The 6,878-nt window shown below is 36.0% G+C and overlaps 1 pseudogene; it reads left to right on the top strand.

Annotated features, from left to right (window-relative positions):
* The first annotated feature begins 5,140 nt into the window (after positions 1 to 5,140).
* Positions 5,141 to 5,697, top strand: LOC138148871 (THO complex subunit 7 homolog pseudogene; annotated as a pseudogene).
* The last annotated feature ends 1,181 nt before the right edge of the window (positions 5,698 to 6,878 follow it).

Raw genomic sequence — 6,878 nt, 5'->3', positions numbered from 1 at the left:
TATATCTTCACACTCACCTGTCACCAACTCTTCTACTTCTACATCTCCATTTCTGTCTTGTCCCTCTTAAGAGATTATTTTGCTGTTAATGTTCAGTCATTCAATTGTGTCTAACTCTTCATGATGCCATGGACCATACTGTCCATGGGTTTTTTCTTGGAAAAGATACTGGAGTGGTTTGCTATTTCCTCCTCCAGTGGATGAAGACAAATAGAGGTTAAGTGACTTGCCCATGGTCACACAACTAGAAGGTGTCTGAGTATGGATTTGAACTCAGATCTTCCCTACTTCAGGCTGGGTGCTCTATCCACTGAGCCATGAAGTTGCCTCCTTAAAAGATTATATCGGATTACAGTGTTTTCATAAGCATGTTTTCAAAATCAAATCCATAGGATAACAAAGGAAACCAATTATGTTGAAATATAGTTATCAAAATATTTTAAGTCTGCAGATATCAGGTTAAGAATTCATCATCTTGTCTACATCTCTCTATCTTGTCCACAAGGATAGCATAAGAGATTGTCAACTGTTACGCCTATATCTAGGCAATGATTCCCAAGAATTACCCTGATCCCAGTAAGCCTTTCACCAAAAGGAATGAGACTAGGTTAGTATGACTTGTTTTTAAAGTTTTATGCATGGAGTTTCTGTTTTCAGGTAATATCCTTTTTTAATTTTTCTAAAATAAATTAATTAATCTCAGTAATCACTGCTCCACTCTCTAAATGCTCACATATCATCCCTTAGGTGATATATTTTAGAATTTTGACAGAAATAGAAGTCATACTCATGAGTCAAAATACAGTGAAATGATTTTAATATTAATTGAAATATGTAATTATCTAACAGCAAAAGATCCTTGCAATTTGACTTTTTATACTGATGAATAGTTAAGAGTGGGAAGAAACCTTAAACTTCATTTAGGTAAAGAAATTGAAGTCAACACATGTGACAAATTACTCAAAGTCAAAAAGCCAATTCATGGCAGAGTTAGGATTACAAATTAAGTCTTCTGACTCCCACTTAAGTGCTCTATACCACACTGCCTTTTCAATCACCTTTTACTTCCCACTAAGTTTTATTGCATCTATACTGCCTATAATAGGGGTACTCAGTCTGTTCACTATTAAACTATTGGCTGATTTCCAAGCCTTACCAATATGCAGGACCATTATTTGATAGGATTCAGAGATGGAAGGGCCCTTAGAGATGATCTATCCCAATCTCATTTTTTAGATCTAAGGTCCAGAGAAGGGCTTTAACTAAGGTCATAGAAAGTAGTTAGTAGCAGAATTGGGATTCCAATCTGGGATCTTCTGACTTCAAATCTAGTGTTTCCCCAACCTTGGTATTGAGAAAGAAATACCCAGTGTGAAAAGGAGGGTAGAAGGAAGAGAAGTATCTGGCCATCTCTTTCTCCTTTGACCTCTATCTTCTTCTCTTCTATTCTCCTTTTTTTCATCTCCATCTTCTCCACCTTCTTGTTACTCCTTTTTTCCTCTTCTTTTTCTCCTATCCCTCCTCATTTATCTTTATAATCTTTTTCTTGTCAACGTCCATCTCTTTTCTTCTGTTACTTCTTCATTGTCTTTCCTTTCTCATCTCCATACCTGTTCTGATCTATCTCCACTATCATGTATCCCTGCTTCTTCTATTTCTACATCTCCATTTCCCTCTTGTTCTTCCTAAAAGACTACACTGTACTTCTATGTATATATCAAACTTTAACAAACTAGATGTTGTGGTGCACTTGGTGCCTTGCTTATGTCAAGTTTTATTTATATACAATGTTTTTTAATGGCACATATATTGGTAAGTCGTAAGATTTCAAGTAAATTTGAAGATCAGGCATCCCTAACCTAATGAAATATTAGGATAACAGTATCTCTATCCAGCTTCATCTATGTTGTATAGATTTATTATAGCCACATGATGCCTTTCAAATGTTGTAGCAGCAACCACACTGGCATACCTAGGATGGCTGCTAGCACAGGTTCTCATATCTGCTTTATGAAAACACTTTACTAGGAAAGAAAGCCATTTAAGGGGTCAACAATCTTTTTTTTTAATTACATTAACTAGTTCAGGAAAAAAGTCAGTACCTTGAACTTCAGAGAAAATACAAATAGAAAAAAAAATACAAGCAGAGAAATAAAGACCAACAGACAGGGCTATGACTGCCTGAATCAACTATACACTTTACATACATCCCTGGATCAAGAAAGCCTTTACATCTGAGCAGTTGAGGAGCTTTGAACATATGTGACTCAGAATCAGAGACCAGGAAATCACAAGATTTTTCTCACAAGGGAGCCCCCAAAGCAAACTACCTACTCAGAGTATATATACATTTCTCAGACCCAGAAGGCATCATAGCTCTCTTGACTCAGTGCCTAATTAGAAATTAGCAAACGGTGTGAAAGTCTTCCAACAAGCAAGTTTCCCTTAATGGGCTCCAGGAGAGGAAGATCTTAAATCCCATTAACATTACAAATTAAAGTTGAAAGAGAATTCCTTAAAACCAGCTTCTAGATTAGGCAAAAAGTCTGAACTACAATTGTTTCAGATCTTTATGCAAATCCATGGGACACATTTTGGACCTTTTCCAGCCCCAAAACCCACAAGTAAACCTCTAACTAGTCAAATGCAATAAAATAATGTGAATAGCTGCTTAAGTATCCAAGCAATTTAGATCATGTAAACATATGTAGTGGATATTTAATATCTACTTGTTGATGGGCCATTTCAATTCCTACTTATGGGTACAGTGTATGCTGCATGGATGCCTATAAATTCAAGATCAAATGCACTGCAAAAAAAAGCCAGAACTTATTGTTCACCAGAGAGGAAAACAATTGCACAGGATCATTTCATATTGCTTACCTTTACCCAAAATCATTATTTCAGAGCAAGCAATTTGGAAATGGTCCCTTTGGTTGTTGGGAACTAATAAAGTTTCATTTCTCTAAGGCAAATTCTCACTCTGTTATAATTTGAAAATAGACTTATATTGCTCAGCTTTAATAAAGTTCTGAAAATGACTGATTTGCAACATTTGGAAATTGCTTCTGCTGTTTTGAAATTGAAATTAAAGAGGGGGTGTCATTTCATCCTTAAAACTGAATTAAAACATGATGGGTAATTTTCAAGTGCTAAAATCATAAAATGTGTTCCATAGGGAATACCTACCTACACACATTACCTCTTGAACCAGAGAGACCCCCAAGGATTCACAACCACAAGAAAAAAACAAAGACAACAAATCACTTAATAAAAACCACACCTAGGTTGCTAATTAAGTGCTTATTGGTATCACTGAAAATAGCATTAAGAGGCAATGAACCATGGGGTCATTTAATGAATGTGTGGTAATATTTTAGCTTTAAAACTAAAATACCATTCCTGATCTACTGTACTAAACCATGTGGATGAACCTAAGAAAGACAGGAATTTAAGGATAATAGGTAATATATTAAAATTAATAAACAAATTCTAAACATTTGAAAAGCCTAACAACAGATTGTTGGGAAAATAACAAGTATTGAAAGAGCTCTCTTACCTAACTACTCTACCTAGGATGTAGCATCTTGCTACAAGAGCAGAGTATAATAGAAAGAACATTGTCTCTCACATCAAGGGACCTAGGTTCAAATTCTGCCTACTTTTGTGACCTTGAACAAGTCACTTAGCCTCCCTGGACCTCAGTTTCCCCACCTGTAAAATGGAGGAGTTGGATAAGATAGCTTCTGAGGCTCCTTCCAGATCAAGGTGTATGATCCTATGGACTCATTCCTCAATAGTTAGCATACTCCTACCCCCTTCTATACTCTTCCTTTCCCAGTGATTATGAACTCTCCCAAGGGCTGATATAGAAACCCCCTTTCCCTATGCCTACTGTCTGCTATCTTGTTCCCATCCACACACCCTACTCACCCAGGGTTCTGCTCCAGGTCTGCCCATACCTTCTTCTATTCCATCTAGAATTTCTGTTTCACGATTAACCAATTAAAATAGTATAGGTATGAGGTAATAAGGGCTTACACCAGGACAGTAGCTGTTTGAATCAAAAGAAAGGGACACGTAGAGGAGAAATAGGGAGCCGGGCAGCACAGTGGACAGAGTGCTGAACTTGAAGTCAGGAAAACTTGAGTTTAAAGTTTTCAAAGTACCTAAGCCACTAGCTGTTTGATCCTGAGCAAGTCCTTTAACCTATGGTTGACAATTTCCTCGTCCATAAAATGGGGATAATAACAGCATCTTTCTCCCAGAAGTGCTATAAGTATAAAATGAGATAATATTTATAAAGTGCTTTCCAAACCTTAAGAGGGACAAAAATCAGTGATGACAATGACAAAGACAATGACGATGATGATGTTGGTGATGATAGAAATGACAACAGAACAGATATGGTGTATGAGTAGGAATGAGGAGTTACGGATGACACTGAGGTTGTCAGCCCGGGTGACTGTGAGGGTGGTGGTCCCTGAATACTAATAGAGAAGCTGAAAGGGAGGGAGGGCTTGGGGGAAAGAAAATCAATTCTGCTTGGGACGTATTGAGTTTGACCTATCTATGGGACATCCATTGTGAGATGTCCAATAGACAGTTGGTTATTTGAGACTGGAGTTGAAGAGAGAGGTTAGGGTTGAATATAGAGATCTGGGAATCATCTACATGGAGACAATAATAGAACCCACAATAGAAGAGAGATCACCAAACAAGGTGGTATAGAGGGAAAAGAAGGTCAAGGGCAGAAGTTGGGAAACAACTACAGCAAAGACAGTTAGGTGGAGAGCCGGGACCTAGCAGTGTCATGAAAACCCAGAAAAGACAGAATATCTGAGAAAAGAGAATGCTCAACAGTCTAAAGGCTGCAGAGTTCACAAAGGATGAGGACTGAGGAAAAAGCCATTAGACTTGGCCTTTAGAGATCATTAGCAAGTGCTAGCTATGGGGACAGAGGAGGCTCCTTCATCCTCCATGTCTGTTTACCCAGCTATACTTGGGGAGTAGAAACAGGAGCTGCCCCACTGCAAACCCCACTGGAACTGGCCAGTTTGACAACACAGCTTTCTTCCTTTCTTCCTTGTGACAAATCTGTATGCTCATCCCATTGGGAAGACCCCACCTCAGGCTCACCATGGGGACTGTTACCAACAATGATGGCATAAGGAAGCAGCTCTTAATTGCTGATTCTAGAGCTAATGTTGAATTAAGAATTAATCTGTTGGTGAAATGTCTTCTTAAATGGGGCAATGTTGAATTTGTAGAAGAAAAATAACAAGAACCTGCATGAATTTTCAATGGAAAAAAACTTGCTTGTATGCAATATGAATCTCAGATAAATGGAAAGGTATGACATAAATTTACAAAGACATAGAAAACAGCAAAACTAAAGCACCTTTAAAAATTGCTGAGTGCAAAAAGCAGATTCTTCAAGCAAAATAAATAGGAAAAAAATTGAATATGATACTTTAACCAAAGTGATACAGCACCATTCAGACAGGCATGAAACTTTAAAGAAGCTAGATGCTTAGGGGAGAAGAATTACTTCATCTTTCTCATATAAAAGAGCATGTTGAAGACAAACTGGGATTAAGACAAAATCATTTACAAGCTCTTAGTAGTCTCCCCAAACTTCAGCAAGCATTAGAAAATGATGAAAAACTCTCAGAAGTTGACAATCTCTGGAAATAAGTAAAGAGATTAAACAGTAAGTACACTGAAGGTTCACCATTCCAAAAAATATCTAAATATCTGTCTTAGTTTCCTTTTACTTGGCTAAGCTCTTTATATATTAAACCAGTTATTTCCATGAATCTGACAAAATTATGGATAATGGATTTTTGTTTAAAAAAATGATTTTTTCAAATATCCAACCAGCAAAAGAATGAAGTTTTATTTTAATGAAGTTTGGTTTTCTGTATTTTTTTATTCTTAGCCTTTAAAATATATGATATGTTTCTAGAATGTTTTCAGTTTATTTTCTTCAAACATATTTTGGTAATTGTTAAAATGACTAAAACGAAAAATGATTCTCACAAGTTGAATTTTACACAGAAGTATTTCTAGACATATATATGCATATATACATATGTCTGTATATATGTATTATGTATTCATATATATGTGTATATATATATATATATGGTATCCCAAAAGCCATAGATTTAAGCATAGCAACTTTAAGCTTTAATTTTAAAAGTATAAATAGCTATAGACTTCTCAAAAATGCATAACTAGAAAGTTTAACTATTTAATTTTCTTTTATACTTATTTAGTTTTGTGAATTTTAAATAATAAACATTCTAATTTTAAAAGACAGAACATCCTGCCATTGTGTGTTGAGAGTATGACTGTTTCTGGATGACATTTTCTCAGATAAGTAAATTGGTAGAGGAGGTTCTCTATTGCTTGGCCACCCTGGTCACTTGATCTATCTCCATCAGATTTTTTTCCATGGGAATCACATCAAATCTGTCATATGTACATCAAAACCTCCTTTAGATGATTTTGAGGATAGGATTACAAATTAAATCCTTTCAGTAACACAGCAGAAACTTATCTTTTGCAAAGTTCAAAAATAGACTAGAGTGATGAATATCATAACAGTGGTTATGCTGAATTTTAACATGAAAAATCAATATTTTAATGGAAAAATTCATCTTTCAAATGTTGCTCTTTTGTAGAACTTATATTTTCAAAGTTATTAAAGCTAAAAACTGCACTAAGACTTTTAGGACACCCTGTATACACCCTTTATCTATATATAGCCTTACTAGAACTCCTAGGGAATAAATGGATCTCCCTTCCCTTCTTTGGATACCCTGAACTTAGTAGATGTGTCCTTGAGGGTTGTCTGAGACACAAGGAATTGG

Source organism: Petaurus breviceps, unplaced genomic scaffold (assembly GCF_028583685.1).
Source record: "Petaurus breviceps papuanus isolate PSGF00001 unplaced genomic scaffold, PetGlider_PUasm1.0 90842, whole genome shotgun sequence".
NCBI classification, from domain to species: domain Eukaryota; kingdom Metazoa; phylum Chordata; class Mammalia; order Diprotodontia; family Petauridae; genus Petaurus; species Petaurus breviceps.
This window is presented reverse-complemented; position numbering and strand designations above follow the sequence as displayed.